This window comes from Ixodes scapularis, unplaced genomic scaffold (genome assembly GCF_016920785.2).
Source record: "Ixodes scapularis isolate PalLabHiFi unplaced genomic scaffold, ASM1692078v2 PGA_scaffold2__306_contigs__length_199485367, whole genome shotgun sequence".
NCBI classification, from domain to species: domain Eukaryota; kingdom Metazoa; phylum Arthropoda; class Arachnida; order Ixodida; family Ixodidae; genus Ixodes; species Ixodes scapularis.
The window spans coordinates 23,113,841-23,133,610 of NW_024609857.1; the positions used below are offsets into that span (position 1 = coordinate 23,113,841).

At 46.5% G+C, this 19,770-nt stretch overlaps 1 protein-coding gene across 1 annotated transcript in view; it reads right to left on the reverse strand.

The window, feature by feature from the left end:
• LOC8031592 overlaps window positions 1-19,770 on the reverse strand; it is a 268,422-nt gene that overhangs the window by 86,000 nt on the left and 162,652 nt on the right. The gene's annotated exons all lie outside the window — the stretch shown is intronic.

The following is a 19,770-nucleotide window of genomic DNA, read 5'->3' on the forward strand; positions in this document are numbered from 1 at the left end:
GGGCCAGACTTTCCCCTGAGCGTGTAATCGCGTTAAGGGATTAGCCCCTAAGGCTGTTTTGTCGCAGCTTCTGGAGCACCGCCGCTCTGCAAGATCAATTTTTCACGCCGACAGATCACTCTTCCCTAGCCACCGGAGAAAAAAAAAAAAATCACAGTTGCCCGATATTCAAAATCCGTTGTGTACTGGGTGTGCTCGCTGCGTGGGCGTGTGCGTGTGTGTGTGCCCGCGCGTGCACGTGTGACAGAATTTGTGACTTGAGGCTGGCGTTGTTACTGGGTAGCGATTTCCCCGCCGAGCCTATCGAGCGTGTACCCTTTTCGGTTGACTTTCAAACGCCCGGGGTACAGCGGGACGGCTTGAGTAATAAATTAATTAAGCTGGCAACACACAAGAGCGGTATCGTATGCATTACAAAGAGTTGCTTGCGGGCCTTTTGGTTTCTTTGCACGTATTCTGAATGGGGTCGTCATCTCCCGCTTGGATTAGTGGCGTCTGTACTCGGCCTAGCGAATATGAAACGCAGACTAACTGGCGCACTATATCCCTGATGTTGCTGCGCCAAAAAACCCCATACTACTACTACAACACAGACTAAACTAGTGCAAGGGGGGGGGGGGGGGGGGGAGAGGTTGTGAGTGCAAGACGTGATGTTGACATGATCTAAAATTCGTTCCGGAAATAACTCCCCCCCCCCCCCCCAAAAAAAAAAAAAAAAAGAAAAAGAAAAAGAGGAAGATTTTTGCGAAATGCACGACCCGTCACTTTTCTGTTCTGACTTTCTCTTTTGCTTCCTCAATTTCTGGCTTCCTCGTTTCGGCTTCGTTACGGGGTCAGTTTTAGCGTTTCACAAAGGGGGACGCGTGTGGGGTTTTCTAAGGGTCGTGCTAACGCATTTCCTAAGGATTCACCAATATATCTTCCTTGTATTTTTCTTGTCTTTGGGGGGTTTATTTTGGAAATCTCTTTTGGAAGGGTGTTTTGTGACGCATGCTGTGCATCTTTTTTGAAAGACACATTACACGTTTTGTATCCCGTCTACTTTGTTCACAATATATCTTTTTTTTTTTTTTCCCGCCTACTTGGATTAGCGCCAGTACTTGGTTCACACTCCATTTTGTAGCACAAACCAAGGAATACGCGCTTCGTACACCTACAAGTTCAGACTCGCCCCAGCATCCGCGCGCGCATTGGCTTCCGCCCCGTGACGTCACCTCCCTCTCTCCTCTGTCCTTCACTAGTCTCCTCTCCCTCTACGTGGCGCGCTTCCCTTGCCATTGTTTTGTCCACAGAGCAAGGGCGCCGTAAGCTTTTCTCTGTCATGTGGGTACTGAGGCTAACGCACTAATAAAAATAAATTGAATACAAAACTTTAAAACGTAAAGGCCATTGATAAAAATAATCCCCGCTTCGACAACCTAACAGGTATCGACAACCATTGTAGTGCGAACGCACAAGACATGCGCCAGGAGGGAGTGCTTCACCTCCTTTCGTTTTCAAGAGACGCTCACTTCAACGAGTGCTCTGGCGTATTTGACCGTTTTACCTATCGCTACTTTACCCAGGCTTTAACGAGAATGCTGGGGACGGGGGGCTGGTTTACGCCGCCGGACGCGCTCGCCCTCCCCGTATAAAAGATTTGATGTGAATAACTAAATAAGTCGTTGACGAACGCGCGTGCAAGATGTCTTTTGTTGTAAGCTTTTGCTTTAGAACCGTTACTCCTGCAGACGCCATCACGTGCGGCGCGTAGACCTACATTACCATCATTGTCGTTGATGCTTGGGTAATAGAAAATTCCCGAAAGTCGGTCTACCCACCCTGTGCAGAGCCAAACCCTGCGCTCTAATGGCGACACTACACAGCTTCTCCACATCAGAAAATGCGAACGTCTTCGAAAGCGTAGAGCAGAAAGGGGAAAAGGTGTTGGTCCTCTTACGTCACCGTCGACTCACGAAATCGAGGGTGCTTGATTTAGCCGAGCATGATGTCCTATTACTGCCTCTAGAGCGGCAATATTGGGGCTCTTGGTACTGCCACAAGGTGACTCTGACTCTTGAAAAGGGTCTATGGAGCGCAAGTTCGTCTGCTTTTATTGTAGGGGTTGTGGTAACGTCAGAACGTCGAGCTCTAATTTGCTCTCGTTAAAGGATAGTGGGTAGACCTGAAGGCAGCTTGCTTTGAGATCTGCCCGCTATCCTTCAATCTGAGCCAATCAGAGCTCGACGTTTTGACGTCACCACGACCTCTGAAAAAGAAGCAGACGAACTTGAAGAAGCAGACGAACTTGAAGAACTTGAAGAATGTACTCGTCTGTGTTTCGTCCTCTCTCTGTTTTATACTTTCTGTTATCTAGTACAACGAACTTGCGGTTTATACAACGATAAAACGAGGCTTGTTCTCTCCCCTTCCCCCTCCCCCTTTTCACTAACGATGACGTGCACAGGCCTGCATAGTGCGCGGGTGGTAACGTGTCTGGTTTCCTCATAAGTAATCGTTGACACAACTAGTTATTTAGTGGCAATGAAGCACGATGAAGATAACGCAGCTCAAGGCTTGAATAGTCACGCCGTCGTGGGAATTATAATTACCCGCCGTTTTAATGACTAAAGCACGGCGTGTTCTCAAAACAAACTACTTTTTTTTTTTTTTTTTTTGCCAGAATAGAAGGGTATTAGGGGTGAGCGAATATTGATTTTTGAAAGCGAATCGAACACGAATCGAATAATTGTGGCACCGAATCGAATACGAATACGAATCGAATAATTTTCCAGCAGTTTCCGAATAGTAAGTAGAGAGCTACCACAGATTATAAAACAATTTTTATTGTTCCAAAATGTTTCTTAAAATTATTGTAAAAACGCGACTAGACAATACTAACAAGAGTTCAACGATATATAATTAAATCGAGACAAAAGCTACTAAAATATTATAATGCTAAACATAATATCAGAATTGACGCGGATGCTGAACATAAATACACAGTTCCCTTGAGCCTGGTAGATCCTAAAGCATTGTACTTAGTAGGAATTCTACAATCTCTTTTTATTCGTTGTAGCAGATGTCCTTGAATCGAGAATCAAGGAAGGTGGCAAGGGCATGATGTGCCTCTCTGCTTACGTCCAGGAACCTTGTTTTCACTGATCTGAGAACATTCTGGAAAAACGTACTGTCTTGTTCTACTTGAGCCCTCAGAAAGTAACATCTTCACACTCTGAACAAGTTGAACAACCATGGAAAGTGTTGGGAAAGACTCGATACAAGTGGCCATTGTGACTTCTTCAATTGGTTGCGTTGGAGCGGCCGAAAATCTTCCACACTCTACTGCGCTTTCTCTTCGTACAACTTCCCGCTTCTACCACTTCTACTTCGCCCATACAGAGCGGCGGTACCGTTGCAACCAGTCCTGAAACGTCTTCACGACACGCTTTCCGAAACCCTACACGCACAGTCTCGTGCGAAAGCGGTTCGTAAAGGCTGAACCGCATGTAAGCGATTTAGCGAGCGACGAGACAGGCGACAGCTCCATATATTCGAAAGCTCCGTCGGCCTCTATTTTCCTATTGCAATTTTCAGAAAATAACTTATAGCATTTGAATGAGGAAACGCTTACTTCTTTAATATTGGCATGTGGTTCGAACCGGTAGCTCTACATTTTGGGTGGAGAATGAGGGTTCGGTGATACTTAAATCCTTCTTAAGGTGAATTTTTTTAAACTTTTCGTAGAAGTTAAATGTGTTTAACAAATTGAGCGAAGCAAGACGGCAATCAATGCCCAGAGTATCAGCACAAACGCCATCGGTCACAGTTGTTTTTATGCGCGAAGCAATAAAATGCGCAGACGTGAACTTGCAGTCTTGAGAAAGGCTATGTTCGCACAAATTGGCACGGTGTAAGTGGGACCATTAAATAAGCTACGCTTCAGAGTAAAAACCCTTCAGCAGTCTTGGTGTTTAAAATCATGGTTGCCAGTTATCTGGAGCTTTATCTGAAGTCTGAGGAAACGCTATTCCGCCCTCCACAAATATTGAAACAGCTCGCGACAGCGCCAAACAGTATTGCCACAAATGAAAATTGATGAGGCGAAGAATTACTGACGGAAACCGAACCTTTAATGGGGCGAATTCGTGCCCCCCCCCCCCAAAAAAAAAAAAAGCAAAAAGCTAGCGTCGCAGACGTCGGCGACGACGTAACAGCAGGATCGAGCGCTGGGGCGAAACTGACTGCGGCTCGTCACGCGTGGGCGTGGGGAACCGCGTACACGCGTGGGCTTCTCGAAGAATCGGCTTAGAAGGTTCGGCGCGTAGAACAATGGGACCTAGAGTAAACAACACGATTCTCGAATGCACCACAACGCGACATTTGCAGAGATGACAAAAAGGCGCGCCCGCATGCATCGAACCTCGGCCCTTTGCGTGGGAGCCAATGCACGATTAACATTCGGCCACTGGCGCGCTGCCTACTCGGCGAGCTGCGCGTGCGGAATTACTTCCCGCTGCTAAAAGCGCATCGTCTCCATGCAACGTGCAAGGAAACAAAACAGAGCAAAACAAACAAAAGAATGTGCGCACGACGGGAACGACTTCAGGTTGTCGTGAGCGGCATAATGGTGTTCTTGACCCATCAGGCACCACCTCGTATAATACGGATCTCCGAGTCGATGAAGTACCTTGAAGGGTTCGAAATAGCGCTTCGGGAGTTTCTCGCTATAGACCGCGTCGTCGTATCGGGGTCCAGACGCACACGCGGTCTCTGGAATCGAAGCGAACGTCGATCCGACGGATGTTTTGTCGCGTAGCGTCGACACGTTGTTGATCTTAAATCCTGAGTCGGACGAGCCATGCGAACTTCTTCAGCTCGTTGAGAAACCACCTGGGCGTTGGGGTTCTCAGTTGGTTCGTGGGGCAGCATCGCGTCGAGCACGGTCGTTACTTTTCGGCCATGCACCAGCTGAACCGAGGTTACTCCTGTGGTCTCTTGCACCGCCGTGTTGTAAGAAAACGTGACATAGGGTAACACATTATCCTAGGTATTGTGCTCTACGTTAACATACATGGAAGTAATGTTGGCGGTAGTTTTGTCTATCAGTTCCTTTAGTCCATTTGTCAGAGGATGGTACGCACTTGCTCGATGGCGGCTGGTACTACTGAGACCAGCGTTGACTGAGACGAAGTATCTCTTGCGCCAGTCGGGCCATGCACGATGGTCAGCGGTCTATAGCAAGGACATAGGGGGCGCCGTGCAGGAGGACGATGAATGCCACGAAAAGAGCGGCGACTTCAACACCCGTACCTAATGGAAGCGCTTTCGTCTCGGCGTACCGTCGGATTTCTTGGTTTCCTTGCGTCGATAGTGGGAACGGTGCAAGCAAATCTACAAAACAGCACTTCCTTGTCCTTCTAGGTGCTCGATGAATCCTCGCCGTTTAGGATCATCGTTTTGGAGTGCTGCCATGCCACTGGCATCTAGTGCGCCCATAGAATAATATACACAAGGGAAAGAGCGGAAAGACTGGTCTAGGGTAGTGCACTCTACCTAGGGTGCCTCAATATCCTTCTGTTAAGGGTGATACCACCCTTTCTAGTACCCGATGCCGACAGCACGCGCTCTCGGGAAAAGTATAAAGAAATTGACGAAAACAAAATGTCGCCATGCACAGTCAGCGCCACAAACGCGTGCAGGGACACGCTTTTTTATGCGCTTCTGAACAAAAAATGAAACTGAACGTGTGGGTCAAAACGGCGAGATGCCACCGCCCTAAGCAAAGCGCAAATGAAGGCCGGCAGCCCAGATACGCCTCCAATCCCGTCCGCGTAGCGGCGCTGTAGTACGAAAAGTAGTCTGAAAGGTTACTGTTTGAAATTAATCCCGCTAAAAATTGTGGCGCTTTAATAATACTTCAAGAATTTAAAACAGTCATAGATGTCGACTCGGTTCCTCGTTAGGCAGCTTTGCACGTGGTGCGTGCCACATGAGAGAAGACGACTGACTGTCATGTCAGATGGAAGGCTACGGTGTGGGTACAGTGTTGGTGTGGGCCTCGGGGCAGATGTTTCACTTGTAAATAGACTTGCAACCCTGCCGCTATTATATATAAAAGATTGGCGACGAGGTAAAGAAATAAGCGACGACGGCAACCGGGGGGACGAAGCGGACGCGCTAGGCCAGCAGCGTATGATGGCGACAGCCACGACAATTGGCACCATTGGCGAGTTTGTGCCGGGTACCGACGCGACATGGACTTTGTACCTGGAGCGACTAGAGTTCTACTTCATCGCGCGCGACCTCCAGGTGGCCGAGAAGAAGCGTGCTGTGTTATGCTTTGTCTGCGGGGCTGCGACGTACACCACCATTCTTTATCTCTGCTCTCCGGCTCTTCCGTCCAAGACAAGTTACGAGTATATCGTCTCGAAGCTGACGGCTCACTTCAACCCTAGGCCGTCCGTTATCGTGCAGCGGTTTCAGTTCGGGAAACGAGACCAGCGGCCGGGTGAGAGCATCGCTGACTATATCGACCATCTTCGTCGGCTGTCGGAGCATTGCGACCAGACTTGTACACGTTACTGAAAAATAGTAAGGAATTACATTTACAATTACTCGAGGCTAAATTGTAATTTATTACAATTACAATTACCCTCCCATGAAAGTAACTGACCGTTACCCCAAAAAGTAATCCGTTACTTTCGTGGCGTTACTTTTAACATTATTGTCCTCAAGTAAGAAACAAAAGGGAAGAGGGTTATTCAGGTTCTTATTGTTGCCACCTGTTCCATTTAATGACCTTGAGTATATTGAGCAACAACTGGCTCTCGAAAGTCTCGTCAGACATTTCGCGTTATTTCTTACTCAATATGTCGACTGCTACGCTGAACACCATTTGGGCTGAGGCACTGGATGGGAGTGCCATATTGTTCCTCACGAATGTTTCATGCTCTGCATTGAGCTTTTTCAGCGAAGCAAGGGAAGTACTATTTACCTCGAATGTAGAACAAAACTTCGTCGTTGCAGCCGTTGCCTGCTATTCGAGAGATTTAGTAGATCCTTCCGATACCTCCGATACCCGCGATAACGGTACCCGATAACGATATGTGCATACGCAAAGACGGCGGTGAAGTATCGGATATCATTAACAGAGTCATCGGACCGATCTACTAAAATTCTCCATTGTCTAAATTGCGAAGCTGTAGAAGTCATCAACAGCAAAACATAGTTGTAACAGTAAGGGGATAATTAAATAATAATTAAGGTTTGGCTCGACATTCTTCTTTCTTTGGTCTGTACAGCTCGAGCCTCTTTTGAGACGTTGGTGAATAAAAAAAAGTTTCCAGTTTATAAATATAAGTAATAAAAGAAAAAGAAGGACACTCATAACAACAATTAATTAGAACGTCGGTCAAAACAAGGAAATGTTTTGCCGTGTGTACCTTTGTTGGTGAAGTTCAAAAACGCACGGAGCACGGACCGACTGCAGTTTACTCCGATGTTCTCCAGGACCCCTAAACTCGTCAACACAAAGTTGGGGCCGAAGTTGACGGAGCGCACCGATTGGTCTATCACGACGATGACTTCGCGCTTTTTTCGCCGACGTCCAATCAGCGCGCTCTGCGAACTTTCGGCTCCAACTTTGTGTTTGACGAGTTTAGGGCCCCTAATAGACGTCCGCTGATGCCACGGGCAGCAAAGAGTAGAGTACTAAGTAAGCCGCGCAATGGCCCCACTCACGAATTTCACTCTCTCCTGAAGCCCAGAATATCGAGTCTACGTCAGCCACCATTATGTTTTATTTGTAAAAATATCTGCTTGATATAAGATGCGCCCTGCTGGGGCAAAACAGGAAGAAGAAGAAAGGAAGAATATTACCATTTTATAAGTGCTCGCAAAAAGCTGACTCACAAATAGGTTAGGGTAGACGGAGCGTTGTTTCGTGTTGTGACATTATGAAAGTGGTCCTAGTCACTATAACCGAGAAGGACATTGTTAATTCTTTTCAGTGCACTTACCGCCTCGAGCTTCTCGAAGAGGCGCACAATCACTTGGTGTCCTCCTCTCGCCGTCTTTGATCGCAAAGAAAAAAAAAGGAACTAAAAAAAAGCGGAAATGACTTGACCCCCCCCCTTCTTTTTTTTTTTTTTTTTTTGTAGAAATGTTTATTTGGATTTTTCGACATTGATGTTAGGGTCTAAAAAAAAGATAGATTCAGGGGCTTGGTGTTGCAAAAAAAGGGTTTGCGGAACTGAAGAGTGCCAAGCCTCCCTTTGCGCTGGTCGATTCGCGTGACAGTGTCACTGCGCTCGACTTTACAAAAAAAAAAAAAAAAAAAACTTTATTTAGATTTGGGGGGGGGGGGGGGGGTTGGTTCTGACAAAAAAAATGTAACGGATTACAAAAAATCCGTTACGTCAAAAATGTAAGGAAATTACTTTAAAATTACTCTAGGAAATATGTAATTATTCCGTTACTAAATTACCGATAAATGTAAGGGTTACAAGTAATTTCGTTACTTGTAACGGATTACGTACAAGTCTGATTGCGACTTCGGGTCGACGCTGGACGATACGCTCCGAGACAGGGTGGTCTGCGGTCTCCGGGAAGAATCTCTTCAACGGATTCCACGTGATTCACGGTAACTGTCTAACTAACTGTCGAAACTGCCTTTGTTCGTTTGGCAGAGTTGCACCTCTCAGACGAGCAAGGAGAAAAACTTTCAGTATGCTACGCGTCGCAGGGGCACGCGGAGCGAAATATGGCGATGTTCCACGCCGAACACCGAATGAGATCCAGAGTTCAATCTCTGCCGCTGCCTGTTTCGATTTGGATGCGCATGTTGCTATGTGTTGCTGGGAGAGGGGGGAGGGGGGTAGGGTAAAGCCCGTCGGCAAGGGTGCTATAGTAAGGTGCATGCTAGCAAATGAGAGTATTATCGACACGGGTTTGTGTAATCATCTCTGCGTCACGTCCATTAAAGGACCAAGGCTAACAGCCGTACAGAAATAACTAAATTGCTCATTCACGACCAAGAGACCAGTCGCCTCATTTGGGTGGTTGACTGACTTCACACAGCTAAATATTGTGAAATTTACTAATCGCTAATCACTAACACTACGTTAAGCGGTACCGTACCAAGTAATGTAAAAAAAATCAATATGCTTTTTAGGTCGAACACAAAATCACGTGTAACTGAAGATTTTTGCACATTATATGTCGGAGGGTTTCTCATCAAACTTTTTCTCGGGAAAATGACTCAGAACTCTGTCTGCTCCGATTTGCTGAAGGACAAGTCTGAGAAGGTCACATTTCCTCACCAGTATTCTGTGATGTTAAAGGCGTAATGCCCGGCAAATTGTTTGGAAATCTAGTGGTACCCACAGAGGCTGCTTTTGATTTCATCAGGCACCTAGAATGTCACTTCCTTGCTATTGTAGAGAGTGGAGCACATGTTCTAAACGTGTGTGCTGATTTGTTTGCAAAACTGTCTGGTGCCGGTTCCTTCCGTCTCTGTTCCGAGGAGTGTCCGAAAAGCTTTTTAAATATGTTTTGCTGAGCGCGTCTCTGTTGGCATGTCCGTTTCTTAACCAGGAACCTAAATAAGGTACGTTTCCAGTCTGCTGTTTATTGGGGACAATTAAACAAAGCCAAAAGGTAATGGTGTATTTTTTTTTAATGGGAGGTTATGTATACATAACTAGGGGGTATTTTATTTAGCAGTGCAGTTTTAGTATCTCTAAATCTGCATGTACCTGGTTTAATCTCCAATGTATGGTTTGGTGTTTTCTTTAACGAAAAACGGAATATTAATGTGTGCCGAATTTATGTATCAAAATTGATGTGGAAACTGTGTCTTATGGCTCAACGGTACACCTCGCTAGCTGGTGACTTTTGGGAGGTTGAGAGGGAACATTTTGTATCCTGTGACCTGTGACTTTGTGACACTTTTTGATCAAGATGTTTATTGTTTGAGGTTCGTAAATTATCATGCGACATGTTCTTAATTGGCAAATTATAATGACGCATGTTTTCCCATGTATCTTTGTCGCATTCAGTATGTTGTAAATGATTCATTATGTTATTTATAATTTTTTTTTGTAAATATTAATCGCCATGTTAGGAAATATGTTACACCAGAACTGATTCATCCGTACATAATTGAGCTAAACAGAACTTGTGTTTGAATCACTTCCTGTTTTGCTTATAACATTTTATAGGCCAAGATTCTTCTTGGCTAATTTTAACAAATATTTTACCTCAGCAAAATACACTTTTTGTTGGGATGTCGGCTAATTTTTACTTCATAGACTATGCAATTTCTAACTTTAGAACTGCACTTATAGGTAGTAAATGCATGTAAATACAGTAAATATTCCAGCCAAAATCACGTCTAAAATATCAAGAGGCCGCGTTTGCACGCCCGGGAGCAAAACCGCTAAATTCGAAACCAAAACTACCCATTCTGGAACAGGAAAACTGCCATATGATCTTTTAATCCTACCCGCTAGGTGTGCTGCGTGTTATCTGGGCCGCCTCGGGCCTATGGCAGTTTCTGCTCTTTACCTTGTGTATATTACTCATAGTACGTCGAGGCAACTCTCATCGTCCTCGTCTTCAGTGCAGGCAGGACCGGCCTCGACGGGGGCCCTTGACAAACAATCGGCGTCACTGTGCTTTCGGCCGGACTTGTACACCACGGTCATGTCAAACTCCTGCAATCGAGGACTCATCCGGGCGAGGCGTCCTGAGAGGTCTTTCAGACTCGCGAGCCAGCAGAGCGAATGGTGGTCTGTAACCACTCGGAACGGACTTCCGTACAAGTACGGGCGAAACCTGGTGATGGCCCAGACGACGGCGAGGCATTCTTTCTCCGTCGTAGAGCAATTATCCTCCGCCTTGGACAGTGTCCGACTGCGATTACCCGCTTTGTTTCCTCCTGTATTTGGACCAGTACCGCGTCAAGCCCCGTGTTACATGCGTTCGTGTGAATTTCTGTTTGTGCATGCTGGTCGAAATGGCCAATGACGGAAGGTGTTTAAAGTCTTCGTTTAAGCTCGTCGAACACCCGGTGGTGCTTTCCTGTCCACTGAAACTTCACGGCGTCTTTTGGAAGGTATGTCACTGGCGCAGAAAGCTTTGCAAAATCTCGAACGAAGCGCCTGTAGTAGGTATAGAGGCCTCGGAATCTTCTTATGGCCTTTTTGTCCGACAGCGGACAGCTGCTGTAAACCGTCTTAGACGCTTTACAGCAGCTGGGCGCCGCCGTAACCGACCTTCGATTTTTGTTTCCACTCGTTACGTTTACCTCACTTGACGCTCCTGCAACGGTGCCAAACAACCTAAACGTTGTTATCGAAGGCCACGACGCATCGGCACACGTGGACTCTCTTGCCGCCTGCGAAAAGTGACGACGCCGTGGGATGGACCTCAAATATACGAACCACCGGAGGGCCCCTCATCACACAAGTCCGGAGATGCACTACTCGCGTTGAGATCCATGTGGAGACGTGCCCTGTGAAGTTCATCGCTCTGCGATACTGTGCGAGGGACGTTATCCTCGGATTGGACTTTCTCTGCAAGTATGGCGCCGTCATTGACTTCGAGGCAAACCAGTTGACGCTGCGAAAGCAGCGTCAACTGGCTTTGACACGACCAACACGACGTCAACCGCGATCCGAGTTATTGCCCACCATGTGTACCTGCCGCCGCGGTCGAGTGTTCTCGTAACAGTCATAACCTGCGCAGCCATGCGCGGTGTAGCTCTTCCAGAACGCAGCGTCTAACTGCGCATGAAAAAGGAATTGGCGTCCCATGGGGCGTAACGGATCTCCAAGAAGGACGTACAAATGTTCTCGTCACAAACATGCGAGAGGAGCCGCAGCACCTAACGAAGGGTACTACCGTGAGTCACGTTGAGGAGCTTCAAGCGCCAGCCGTGGTCACCGCAATCACTGAGGAAACCTCGTCCTCATAACACAAGAGCACGTCGCCGCCGCAGGGCTAAAATGGTCAGATTTCTGGATTTTAATAAAGCAAAATCTTCAGCGCACTCAAAGGAAAATCCAAGGGTCGTACGACCCTTGGATTTTCCCTGAAAGTGCTGAGAGTATGACCGGCGGCCTCAGGGGCGGATCCAGAACTCCGTTTTTTTTTTCTTTTCTTTTTTTTAGGGGGGGGGGGGGCGGAAAATGTTTAAGGATAGTATTCTCCCATTCCTTCTTGTGCAAGGGGGGTACACCCATGTCAAATTGCCCTCCGCGAAGGGGGGAGGGAGGGGGGTCGACTGTGTTTGGAGGGGGGGGGGGGGGGGCGGGCCGCCCCCGTCACCCCCCCCCCCCCCCCCCTTGGATCCTCCACTGGGCGGCCTCCACGTTATGCACATGGTGTTGAACCTACCAGGTGGCGCTAAAACTCTTTTCCCGAGTGATGTGGTGACAAGCGCGCGAGGGGCGTTGCTCTTTTCCTCACTATGTGTAGTGCACGTGCTACCTACGCGGTTATGTTTTCATTTTCATAGTACATAGAAGCTTGACACTTCACCGGGCTTGCACCAGCAGAGGATGTTGAAGTATCCACACTCTGGGTTGTGAAAAAATTCCTCCTTGCGGCGATGCCCAAACTTCTCGCCGCGAGTACTCCTTTCACCCTTAAGCTGAGACTATGAAGCTCCTCCTTCAGCGTGAGCTCAATGGCTTCCACAATGCTTTGGTTGCGCGTGCTTGCGCTTTCATACTTGTGTTAACAAGGGCAGAAACCTCGTGTTGAAGACAGAGCTTCTAGTCTCAGCTTAAGTGTGAACGGTGTATAGCCTCGCTTTGATGCGACAACCGCTACCCGCGAGACTGTCTCAAGCGTTCCCGCATTCTGTTTTGTTTTCCTTTTAGTGGACACAGCGGGGCAGCTGGGCACAGCACGATTTCGTCGGGATTTCGACACCAGCGCCACGCGTGGCTTTCCACAACATTGCCTTCATGCGGCCGATGGGGCATCGCTTTTGCTTTTTTCATTACTTCTAGTTCTAGTTCACTGTAACATAAGCTCGCCGGGAGGGCGAACACTTTCAAATTTGCAAATTCAAAGTATCCTCAGGCGCGCAGAATAACCTGACATATACAGCGCTAGAAAACCAAGTCTCACATTTTGTTGCAAGAAAGCTGTTTCATTTTAATGTAATATTAAAGCGGCGACCATGCAGCATTACGACGTCTGTAAAGTCCGCAGCTTAGCATACAATGCCCAAAGTCCCGCACTCGCGTCGTTGTAGCCTTGGAGATCAAGCGAAACGTACACGCCACAAAAACGAACGCTCGAATTGGCTCCGGCCAGAAGCCTTACCTTGCAATGATTTTGTTCTACCGAAATTGAACATTTCTTTTCGCACGGAATATTTGGTGGAGTTACCATCGAATGAGTTGACAAGCTTGGCAGCCGAGTAGAAGAAACTTCCTCCAATGGATCTTCCGTGTTTCAAATGACATTCTTCACTGAATTTTGATGCCTGTTCATGACTCATTCTCCAGCAGATTATCCAAAAGCCTAACGGGCAAAAGAAACGCATCAGATCCAAGCAAATCGAAAGAAAGAAACACAGACGGCGCATTCTGCGGCTTTATGCAAATTATCAAGATAAGCTTCTTTTTGTTTTCGTTATTTGTCTGGTTTTTTTAGTAGGTTTCAGTGGACTCTAGTGGCGAATTCATGTGGTTCATTGTCGGCAAGAAGCCACCGGCAACCAAAAATGCGCCGGCAGCGCACCGCGTGATCCCCTCCACCCGAGCACAAAACTCCGGCAACTGACGTTTTCGCTTCCCTGGGTTGCTTGGGAGCTTACTTATCTTCTTCCTCGATTATTTTATGGTACAACACAAGATCGAACATCCTGAGAAGCGCGTAAACACATGTGGCTTCACAATATAAATATACGGTATATATATATTTTATTTTTGACATCGCCACCGCTTGTACAGCTTACAAAGTCTTAAATTAAACAAATTATGTGAGGACAGCTTCCTAAATCTTTGTGTGATGCCACCCGCACCCGTGTAAAATTTCAATTAATTTTGTTTTTCTTCTTAGAGATGTGTTGCTGTTTTACGTGACTTCCAAGAAGACTTGCAGCGTCTCTACATCTTATTAAAATTTCTCGTTGTTATCTTTTTCAGGGCTTTACACTCTCTTTATTACGTCCACCCCCCTTTTATATCGTAATACCTGTTCAAGTGTTGAGCTGAACTTTGTCAAGTGCCTTTAGGTTTAAGAGGTTGTCTCACTACGCAATAATTTTTATTGCAGGGCCCTTTTGTAGAGCGTTCAGCGGACAAGAGAAAAAAAAGTTTATGACTTGCGATGCATGGTTTGATGTTCTTTTGCCATCCAAAACGAGGCTGGGGTCATGCGTCGCCCTTTGAACGAAAGTCCGAAAGTTTGAGTGGTCAAGTTCGGCAGAGCACCTCATTCCACAAGCGTGTTGGTTGGCCAACTTCGCGCTCTCGATCAAAGGGAATCCTCCGATCGATATTTACTCCCGCAGAACTCAATTTGCAAGGACTTTGGTGGTTCCGCGATCCGACGCAAAGCAGTGCGATGCAGGGAATTCGCATGGAGTAGTCACAGTGCAGACGAAGTTGCTGCTCTATGTACATCTTTATGCCACTAGAAAAGAGTGGTCGTACCGGTTATTAACGACATGTATTCACTCACTAATCCACCCCTTTATCTTGACCGCGTCTGCAGAACGCAATGCTGGTCTTTAGTCGGCTACACTTTGCATACCACGCAAAGTAGCAAATTAGTCTAAAGCGTGTTTCACATGCAGTGATTTTGGCCCTAAAGCGGCGCGATTTCTGCCGTCGCGGCGCTCGTGCCGCAGAATTGCTGGTGCTGGCCAGAGCGCCGCGACGGCAGAAATCGCGCCGCTCTAGGGCCAAAACCGCTGCATGTGAACTAGGCTTAACACTACGTTGGATTTCATTAGTCTATTACAATAACTCTTGTTTTATCAAGGTTTAATAAAAGCAATCGAGGGTGAATGGGTGTGTGTGTGTGTGTGTTGGAGTGGGGGGTAGAAAATATTCAGAATAAACAATAAACGTTACTTTTATGCTTGTATTCTTCATAGTTAATAGTTTATTTGGCCACGCTATAATTTAAAGCATCACAAAAGAGCGCGATACCAACTGGCAAGATTAGTGCTCCGCTTATTGTGTCTTTTCTCAGTTTCCGTATTACACTTAGCATGCACAGTTACATGCCAGATCAGCTAACGTTTATTTAGACCGAGGGGAATCGGTACCCGACTATGTTAACCAACCGCAGCTCGCAGCGCGTGGAGAACCCCGGGATCGAGTCAATAAATGAGCTACGCTTTGGCACTCCGTTCCCCGATCTGCTAGTGGACGTCGGCATCTTCGTGCTTCGTGCAGAGCAGACGCAGTACGGCATTGACCGAAAAGAATGCCAAAGAACGAATCACAAAGCAAAAAGCGCGAACATAATAACCCTCATAATATTCTCATCGCTTGAAGACCGAGAATATAGCGTGAAACACATGTGAGCAAAAAGCCGCGCGGCGTAACTATAGACCTTTTCTGCAAGTGCGCCGCCATTTTGAATCGATGTCACTTCCAGTATGGGCGAAAACATTATTTTGCCTTTGCCACGCCAATAGAAGGCATTAAGGATATAAGCGTAACCGTCACATTTTCTCGTTTCGCCTCCCCTTTATTTTTTTTACTATTTGTAGGTTGAAACGTTCGATTATTTTTTCGTCGCCCATACCGGATACGCCTATTAGGTGGCTGGGGACGAGAGTACACAGAAAAGGTCTATAGAAACCACTAATGACAGCAACGGGTCATTGTTACGGCACTCAGCGGGGTGAAGCGACACGATTTTCGCTCACCCGTGTGTCAATTTTGCTCACACGTTTCGCTACTCCTAAACTCACGAGATCCGAGGAAAGTACCCCCAAGTTCTCCTAATGGTGGCCATTTTGGTACATAGAATGACCGATCTTTCGAGAGATCAGTCATTCTATGTACCAAAATGGCGACCATAAGGGTCGCCGTTTTGGTTGCCATTTTGGTACATAGAATGACCGATCTCTCCTTGACCTCTCCATTCTTGGTGAGCCGATCAAAATTCGCGGTGACAGGTCGCTTAATAAAAACGTTTCTTGCGCACCATTCTGGGCACACACAGGGATAGGGTGACGAGAGAAATTATAAAGGCCCTCCGCATTTCGTGTCATGGGCACTCATGTGTTAGTGAGCCTTCATTGTCACTGTAAGCAAAATAGCTGTCCTTATGCTTGGGAGAAGAACGTCTTGGTTTAAGTCATGGATACAGAAAGAATAAAACAATTAAAACAGGGACAACACAACCAGATCTTTCATGAAAGATGTGGTTTTGTTGTCCCTGTTTTAATTGTTTTATTCTTTCTTCATCCATAGCTGTCCTTCCTGCGATAAGAAATGAGTCACGCAGTGAACGGGTAGAAATGTAGATTACTGATAAGCTTCACGGTTGGCGAGTGTGCAATCTTGTGTAATTTTTTAAGATACCTTGTATGTTTTTTTTTTTTTTTGTCTCTGTTTCCTCCATTAAAATTATTCAGTTGCAAGTACAGCATCGTCCTGTCGTGTTCGTTCTTCTTTGTAGTCCGCGCTTTCTCAGCTGTTTTACCCCATCATGTATAGCAGTTTATTGTTTTTTTCGAGAAAAAATATATATACAGATATCAACCCCCCGCAACGATGTCTCCGCGATATTGACTTCCGTGCGTAAGATCGAGCCGAGAGAAGTCTTTTCCTCAACGCACTTATTGATACAAACCTTGTTTTGAATGTGTGGCTATAAGTTCTTCTTTTCTTTGGCGCATGTAAATTTTTCGAATAAAAACCAAAAGGGGGAAGCTTTTAAGGCATCAAGTGGTCTTTGACGTGCCCCGCATAAAAAATAAATAAATCGAAGCTATCAATGAAACGAAAGGATGACCGAGTAGCGTGAAGTCTAGAAAGCCAGCCAGGGACGCGTGAATCTAATGTCAGCTATAGGCTTCTCAAATGTCATCGCCGTCAGCAAGGGAGCGCGCTGTGCTAGCGTAAATAATAATAAAAAGAAAACACGCGAGGAAAGATCATTTTTAGTTATACGGATACGTTGTTGTTCAGGGTATATGTTGTATGTGCCTTCCTCAGCTTTTTTTAAACATTATTCAAAATAAATAAGTGAAAACTATAAAAATTAGTACACGAATACGTATATCTAGCAGAAGAAAGATGTTCACATCAATCAAAATTGATACGAACGCGAAAATCTATATTAGTACCAAAACGTCGTCTGTATTTTACTTGTCTATCGGATCTGTGGCACTGATTAATCTTTCGAAAAACTTCGCGAAATGCTCCTTCACTCAACGAAATATTTTTTTTTGTCGCACTATTGTACTTGAAATATACTGTGTGCCCAAGAATCCGGGGGAAGCCTTTAAAGTGACCGCTTAAATCAGCTTGGTAACGTATCGCGCTGCGACAGACATTTACCACAGAGGTGCCCGAAGGTGGTGGAAGCATCGCATCAAAATTTCAAAGATCAAACTTACCTAAACAAAAAGTGAAATTCTCTACGGGCCACAATGAAAAAGTCAGGTCAGCGGAAGGCAGGGGTTCACTCTTTGGACCGTAGACTTTGTTCCCAACTGATTACAAGCACTTTCATGGTGTAAAATAAGTTCTTTGGAAGCTCACTCCAAGCAAGCACCCGCGCAGCAGAACAAATGCTCGGCATAGTTTATTTTTAGACTGCCCGCTCGACCTGCAAGCTTGACTTTCCCTGACGTCACGGCACTGAAAAGTGCAAATATGTTTGAACGTTGGTGTTTGGCCTCATTTTTACTTGCTGATTTCTCAATGACTATTCTGAATTTCTCGATACTATACTTCGTTCCAGAGGCAGCCGATGTTACAAGCGCGAGTATGTGACCCTGAACAATGCTTGCACTGCACGAGCGCACGTGCTTGGCCGGTACGCTGAAACCCCGGAGCTCGCGCTTGTAGCATCGGGCAATTTCGAAAATATTAAAGGTGTAAAGAGGGTGTTATGGAGAGTTCTACTCATGGCTACAGCTTTCAGAACCCTTGTTTCAAGTAACGCACCCTTGGAGAAGAGCCTGGAGGGCCACCTCTGCGTCCGCTCAAGCAGCTTGGACAGCATGTTAATGCGAAAGCATTAGCTGTCCCATGGAGCGAAGCCGGCGTTCTCTGCAACCGTCTGTAGCGAAAAAAAAAAAAAAAAGGCACCCACAAGCGGAATTTTCATTGGCTGCGAAGCGTCATATCACATGCTTCGTCGCGGAAGGCGGCGGGGTGCTCAAGGTCAAAGCGGACGCGCCTCAGAAATAAAACACTAAGAAAAGCACTGCAACGCAGATGCATCGTCACGGAAGCCGTGGAGCCGGCCGGTGGCCGCGCTTGCGCCGTGGGGGAGCGTGATGTCAGCACCGGCGCGCCGTGTGCAAAAGGAAGACATGGCGCGCTGCTTGTAGGGATGCACTACGTGTGGGAATGCTTTCGCATCACTACACGTAAGTTGTCTTAAGTGCCTCTGTCGAATTTTTTTCCTTGAGTTCCCACCACGCTCATACAATCTGAATAAATGTCATTATTATTGCTTCTGCTGTTCGCGTCTGTCTTCTTCGTGCTTCTTCCTATAAGGGTCGAGGGCACTGAGTCCCACCTTCCGTGACTACTGCCCGATTATAATTCAACGTCAGCCGGTTTGGTGGGCCTCACGCTGGACAAAGCTGTTATGATTTTATACGCGTGGGAGCGATGCTCCTAGGCTCCCAGAATGGAAACGTTATGAAAATGTTTCAGCTGTATTTTCATCCCTGTAGGGAGCCGTCGTACCCAGAATTACCTTGTCTTTTCGAAGCGCCACCGAGTCACTTTCTTTTGCCACTTTTAGAGCACGAAATGCTTTTTAAAGCCAACTCCCACTCCGAAAATGTTGTCCGTCCGTCACTGACCGTGCATTGTCCGCTAAAATTAGCTGGGAAAATTGCGTCACGTGACGTCACGTAATTCATACACTTGGGAAATTGACTGTACGCGACTCATGCGTCAACTCAGTTTAGCCGCTACATTTGGCAGGAAATTGATGCCGCGTGACTTATATAACAATTCAGTTACTCGCTAAATTTAGCGGGAAAATGTATGTCTTGCGACCTAGACACCAATGCAGTTTCCCCGCTAAATTTAGCGGGAAAATATAGGTCACGTGACACACCAATTCCCTCACCCTATCCTTCTCATCTCACCCTCTTCTACCCCTCCCACCTCCCTTCTAGCAACACCGTTGCTGTTAGGTGTTGCTCTTCATTTCATGCATCATACAACTTTAAAAGTAAAGTTCGCTCCTAATTACTTTTTTTTTTTTTTTTTGGAACGACGAGGGGATTACACAGACGCCCAGAGTGAGGCCAAGGAGCGTTGTGAGGGATAACTCATAGTGTGTGGAAACGCGACGGGTGCGAACGTGCGTATAGTTCGTGGGCTGCGCATGGGTGTTCGGCGGGCGGCTAACTCTGCTGCCCACCGCGTCCCTCCAGACAACAGAACATCTGAGTTATGTCTTTGGTAAGGATGCAGTTCTGCATTAAAAATCAACATCTACACCAAAGCCACCAGGGGATGACGAAATTACGTGAAAGAAAATAAAAATACCACGAACCTAACAGGGATGAAGTGGCGGCGCTACCTGTAAAAGACGGCCGAGATATATTAC